We start from the raw sequence: 7500 nt of genomic DNA on the forward strand, positions 1-7500 counted from the left end.
CTATTTGCGAATTGCTCGTGTGATTTATTCTTATAAATTGGTTTACTGTTAGCCAGGTGAACTACCGTTTTTCAATAAATCACACTCCTTACCATAAAACAACTTTGGGAAGGGAGATTGAAATAATTCGAATATAATTTTAAAGTTTCTACTATCTTTTGATGTGAACGGCAACATTCTATACAGTAGTCACACACATGAAATAGGTTTATTTTCAAGATGCAGCTGTTGTTTCTCTTTAACTCCGTAATTTATAAATGGACAGAGATCGACTGAGTTTCATTAAACTGTTATTGCGCTCTACATAGCTATTTCACTGGGTTAATTGCTTTGTAAATACACTTTGGCAAACGGGTTCTGAATATTCTATAAGATCAGCATCTGACGCCTTGAACAATATTCTGTAATTTTGTCGATGTTTATGATTTTAATTGTTTTTTTGTATTGAATTGTTTTGTTTTTCTACGACTTTATATTTTTTTTGGCGCTCGTGATTATGGATATCAGGGAATGTATTTCTTCAAAGATAAGGAGAGAGAATTATAAACTAAAATTACGTTAACGAGCGAACTACATGATACTGGACGTACAAATACACGCACATTTACATGTAGTATATATATATATATATATATATATATATATATATATATATACTATATATATGTATATATATATATATATATATATAATATGATATATATATATATATATATATTTCATCTCCTTATATATAATATAAAACATAAAAGCACATTCGGCTATCAAGGTTGACCAAATATGCACTAACTTTTAAAACTATGAGAATACCTGTACATTTTATTAAGAAGTCTCATGTCCACAAAGATCAGGAAAATTCGATTATTGCTCGCAAAGTAAACAAATTAAAAATACCCCGAAGAAACTCGGCGCAATTGAGTTTGCTGTACAGCATATAATCAAGACCACCAAAAATAGCTCAATCTTTCGATGGTCTCCGCATAATGCTGTATGAGCCGCGGCCCGTGAAACTTTAACCATCGTTATTATTAACTTTAATCTTGAATAGAAATTAACTACTGAGGCTACAGGGCCACAATTTGGTAAGTTTGATGAGTGGAGGGTGGACGATAAACCTTTCAATTCACAGCCCTCTAACCTCAATAGTTTTTTAAGATCAAAAGGCGGACAGAAAAGTGCGGACGGACAGGCAAAGCAGGCATAGCAGTGTTCTTTTACAGAAAACTAAAACACCGTCCCCAAAGCTATAACGGTTGAAACACTCAACATATTTCACTCACTGTTGGCAGGTTCTTAGGGGGAATGAAAGAGATGATAATGAAAATTCCTAACCCATTAAACACGCTCTGAATGAGAAGCCCAACTGTGAGATGGATATTACGATCACAAAACGGCCGACGCCTCTTTTTATATTTAATTCTCCTCACAACGCAAGATGGGATGTTCCCCTTCATGGAATTTATTAAAATAACCTCCGATTTCGCTTTATGATTAGAAGATTAACGAAACGTCGACAGGATAGATAGATAGATAAATGTGTTATGATACTGTTTACATTTTCGCTTTCTTATTCTTTACTACGTTGTGAGAATATGCATAATTAAAAATTGTAATTAGTTTCCTATAATTTGCCTATCAAAAGTAAAGGTATGTATGACCGTGCAGTGTACGGTATTCCGTGGACATGTCGGAATACCACACACCTCCCCCCCCCCCCCCCCCCCCCCCCCCCCCACCCCCCCCCCCCCCCCCCAAAAAAACAAAAAAAAAAAATAAACTGTAATGGAAATTTAAAACTTGCATTGTCTTTCTAACGACAAAGCTCGCTCATCTTACTCTACCGTAAACTTTCCATCAACTTAATAAACCGAGATAACTTTTCTTTCATACCTGAAAGCATCAGAGAGATGAATCCATTATTCAAGAAAGGAGAAGAACGAAAGATGGAGAAAATACTTCAAGTCTCTCCAAGACAAACATTTTAAGACGAGCTCATCTTCATGAAGCAGTGGCTTGGGGCACAGTGCGCCTTGGAATGAGAGAGAGAGAGAGAGAGAGAGAGAGAGAGAGAGAGAGATAAATTGTTCTCCTTTTTATAATTGGACAGAGAAGTATATTGATCGTAGTTACGTAAATTACATGACAATAAACTACCTGGGAGCCTATTACAAGCTTTCCGTATTGATTTGATTTTATTCAGTTAGTTTACTCCTTACTAGAATGATAAACTTTGGGCGATATTCTTACTCATAAAAATCTACTTAAAATATATATATATATATATATATATATATATATATATATATATATATATATATATATATATATATATGAACTAAGGTAAAACATATGGAGTAATAAGGCCTTTAAGAAGCTATAAATATTTCAAAACCGAAAAAAAGCTTCTCCGTGCTTTGTATGTGCCTTATTTGAAAATAAACTAAAATTCTTACGAATACATTATTATTATTATTATTATTATTATTATTATTATTATTATTATTATTATTATTATTATTATTATTATTACATCACCTGACATTTTCGTACTTAACAGCTCAAAGATGACATCAGATCTTGAAGTTAGCTTATATGAAGAAGAAGAAGAAAAGAAGAAGAAGAAGAAGAAGAAGAAGAAGAAGAAGAAGAAGAAGATAGGCAATAATACAGACCTGAGGCACAAACTAAGAATTGTCAATATGTAAGGTGAATATATTTATATTATGGTAGTTACAAAGTACATTAAATAATATGAATGCTGTTGATTTGTGAAAAAGGGAAACTAAAATCACACTATTGCAAAAGTGTTAAATAATTACCTGTTTTTCCTTTCTTTTGTTTTCATGGTGACAACGGTATATGAACTGAATTTTTTCAAAATAGAAACGTTAGTTTACTTCTCTAGACAGTCATCTTAAATTCCAGTTTTTGTGAGGACAGTTCCAATTTATAACTCTTTCGATCATTTAAATATGAGAAAGAGAGAGAGAGAGAGAGAGAGAGAGAGAGCACGAAGGAGAGAGAAGAGAAGAGGAGAGGAGAGGATGCCACATCGGCAGAGTGAGAGGCAAGAAATGAAATGAAGCAAGCACTGGAGGTAACAATAACCACTCTATTCAGAATTCCACTCTGGAAACGAAAGTCACCGGCCATTGTTATCCTCATTTACAAGCCATGAGAGCTGGGTCGCACTTTGTTGCCTTGATATACGAAGGGGCCATTGTTGTGGTCGAGAATGAGGATATATTTGAAAGAGCTTATTGTGCGTGACATCTCAGGTTCTATTGTCATATGATAGACCCATTAATAAAATGCTTTTGAAATTGCCTGCGCTCGATTTTAACTGGGAACAATTCAGATCCTTGTCAGACCTAAACGATTTCACTCCCTAATATTAGGGCATCTGGATACCAAGATATTGATAACTACGTATTGTTTACGAAAGCTTCACTATTCTATTACAAGGACTTATTTTTTTAGCGCAGCATCAGTTTACCCCATTCTGTTAAAACAGGTTACTATAACAGATAAATTAAGGGCAGGAGTAAAATAAATGATTGACCAATTTCATAAAGGATCTCTATTCAAGTATTATGATCAAGAGAATTTCCTATCCAGTTGAAACGTTCCTTCGAATATTAAGAAGCTCTGTTCTTTTGAGGTATTTTCCGATAGTGAGAGGAATATTGACTTAGGATATCATAATGTTTGTCTGTTGCTCTAAAATACACAGTTCAGTTATATATATTTTTTCACCACTTCTTTTTATCTTAGATTTTGTAGAACACATTGCTTACACTTATTATTATGTCTGTGTGAATTGTGTGTACTCTTAGAAATAACTGGTTTCCAAATACAAAAATATCATAATATGTAAATACTGTTGCCAATCAGAAAAAAAGTACATGAAAAGAACCTAATAATATTCGCACTGTAAAAAAAAAAAAAAAAATGTTGAACTCCATGTTCAGAACTTTAAAATTTCTCTACTCTCCGCACTACCATTGCTATTGAAATTGCCTAACCTCTCGTGTCAGGGTCTGTAACCTATTTTAGCCTCTTGTTTATTCTGACGCATTTTAGAGCGGAACAAACATTACTTTCCGAAATCTGCGTGATGCTTGCTATCGCTTACTTGCAGCTTAGCCCCATGCGGTCGAGCGTTGGGTTATGGGGCGACTTAAATATGATGAAACGTGTCTGGAAACTATCCCAGTAAGTATTCGTGCGAGGAACCCTTTGTTTACGCAAGGGGTAGAGAGCCGTGGAGCCCACGGAATTTTGCTTTTACCATTTTCTTTTACCTAACATCAATCATTTATTGGGGAACTCTTTGAAGCGGACTGGATAGAGTTTAACTTTTTTTTTTTTTCTTAAAACGGAAAATTACGTTAGCAGAAAAATCGATTTCAAGATTTGATTCAGGAACAGGCTTTCCTATGGTAGATGATAAAACGAATATATTCACGGCAGTGAAGACATTTTAGGCTCCCAACTTCCTTCTATTTGGATGACCCATCCTTCAGTTGCATGACCCGAAATTTTTTTCATGAAATTTGGTACGAAAAAATTTACGTGACATTTTTTTCCACTTCCAACTTTTGAGCATTCCAGGATGCAAGTTTTCCTTCCTATCTAAGAAAATATTGTTACATGTATAATAATACTGTTACATGTATAACATCCTTCATTTGAACAATCAATGCTAATTAAGGTATATCTCGATGGGAACATTAGTAGAATTGTGTAAGATGGACGATAAACAGATAAACACAGGGGAGGATCCGCAGAGATATACCGTGAAAAGAATCAGATATACGCTGATTAATGTAAACTACGAGAGTTAGTGCTTAACAGGGAAACAAATGTCTCTTCTAATAATAAAAACTGCGGTTATGATTATAAAATAGATTAAAAATATTATTAATAAACTATGATATTATACTGCTTCTGTCATCGACAATTTATATTATCCTAATTAAGTTATCAACAAACTTTGAACCCTATTCTACTACTTTTCTTTTATCTCTTTTATTGCAATGTGTATCACAAATACTTCTGTGGATCTAAAGAACTGGGGACAAAGACTGAGGAAGGATAAATACTTGCCACCATATATATAAATATATATATATATATTTATATATATATATATATATATATATATATATATATATATATATATATATATATATATATATATATATATATAAATAAGGAGCCTACGGCAAACTGAAGTGCAGTACCTATGGCCCAGGAACACTAGAGATAACACTAAGATACATCAGAGAAGGAACCTGAGGAGACCTTGAAGCGCAAACCTCTCGAACAGGGCTTGTTCCAGTAACTGTTGGCCACAGCAAAAATAATTAAGAGAATGTTGGAATACCCACGAGAGCGGTGGGCCTCTATTCTTAAGGAAGAAGTTTGCAGCCCTGAACGAGACTCGGAGGTACCAACCTAACCCGATTGCGAAAAGAATAACAACAATAATATCATAGTTCACTCCCTTTTCTCAGCATAATGATTCACATTTCTATGATACCACATCATTCTACCCTAACGACTTCCCACCACATATAAAGACATCTGCAGTTCTCGCGCTGCAATTTGCACCAAATATCAAAAGCATTTTGGTGTGAAACGATAAAGGACAATAGCACCAACTGGCAGAGACCTCGATAATATATTGAAAGCTCTTAACATTCAAATCGTTTAGAATATTAATGGCCATTTAAGCTATTAATTCCAAATGCCTTTCAGATGAAGTGTTTTTGCATCAGCGCATAGGCGTTCAATATATTTCGCTGGGTGCCATTCACCCTATTTCCAGATATAAAAGACAGTTGGGTTGGGATTAAGATTCCATTAGTAGTAAATATCTTTAAAACGAAAGAGATAAAGTGGGATAGTTGTATCTAGACGTATTCTAAGAAATATTCTAAGAAATATTAAAGTCTCTAATGTAAATTGATAAGAAAATCTGCACCGCCCCCCTCCCCCCCTTTTTAAAAAAAATAATTCCAGATGGTGCCCGTGACGATTTGTAGAGTTTCAGCTAAAAAAAAAAAAAGGAACTTGCTTATCGCAATTATTTCATGGCGTATTGTCTTTGTGTCCAAGTTCTCCCCTGAGGCTTAATGACCTAATGTATCTGGAACTTTAAACAAAAATAATTCTACGTCACATGGTTTCATTAAATTATACAAATGCTCAATGATAATTTCGTCCTGCATCGTTCGGGTCAGTTTCTAATGACAATAACTGTAATACATTACACCTTTGTCGTGTCTCCACCATTTGACAAGTGAATGCACTGATCTGGAAAGTAATTTTCTATTTTATTCAGCATGTCCTTCAAGGAATATGTAGCCACTATGCAGGAATATGTAGCCAAATTGCAACATATAGGAGGAGATAAACTCCTTTGTGATTTACTCATATTTGATTTCAGAGGTAAACCAGGGATGGAGAAGTCTGGAGAATGCATTAGCTGAGCATTTAGTTGGTTGCAGCAGCTACTAGGTTCCAAGAATGAGAGGGTTCGTGTTCCTCGCTGGAGCATATTCTCTTACACAAGAGCACAGTTAATGGAATGCAGTTGAAAGTGCGTTCCAGTTTCAGGTCTGGAGTAACGTAACACGAGAGGACCAAATCAAACAATAAGCATAAACATGAAGGAAATCGTAAAGGGGTTAAAACTGAAAGATTTTTGAAGCACACAGAATTTTCTGAGCAAATTTTTATTCGCGATTTTGTTTCTTGTTGGCGAACATTCTTCTGGTTATTAACCTTCTCTGTTGATTTCATGAAGACATTACTTTCGGATATTTTATATTCAGCAACAACAATACAGGACTAGAGAAAACACTTCAGTAATATTCACATGGAAGAAAATTTTGAAAAAACTCCTTTGTAGATACTTTTGTCATCCTGATTATAATTGCAAATTTATATTTTTAGATTTTTTATTCCTAAAATCCAATTGAAATTGACACAAAACATGCTAACCACTCCAAACAAATAGATTTTGGAAAGCAAAAGCCACGAAATATGTAAAAAAAAAAAAACATACAAAATTTCCCTGGTAACCTGATGTTTTCTTATAAATGTAAATGTCATCGCTTTACGTGAGAGAGAGAGAGAGAGAGAGAGAGAGAGAGAGATAGGAGAATGAGGAGAGGGAGAGAGAGAGAGCGAGAGAGAGAGAGAGAGAGAGAGAGAGAGAGAGAGAGAGAGAGAGAGAGAGAGAGAGAGAGAGAGAGATTACTGCAAATAAACAATCTTAATTTTATCAAAATCCTTTATAAACCTAATGTTTCTTACTGTATTTTTTCTTAAAATGCATTTAGCAGTTATGGACTATAAATAAATCACATTTGTTTAAGGAATGTATTTTTACTACAATTATTTTCATGACCACTAGCAATATTTCTACCAGAATATTGAGAGTTGTGTGGGAGAACATTGCCAAGAAGTGAGAAACAATGCAACAAATCT

Source organism: Macrobrachium nipponense, chromosome 11, assembly GCF_015104395.2.
Source record: "Macrobrachium nipponense isolate FS-2020 chromosome 11, ASM1510439v2, whole genome shotgun sequence".
Classification (NCBI taxonomy): Eukaryota; Metazoa; Arthropoda; class Malacostraca; order Decapoda; family Palaemonidae; genus Macrobrachium; species Macrobrachium nipponense.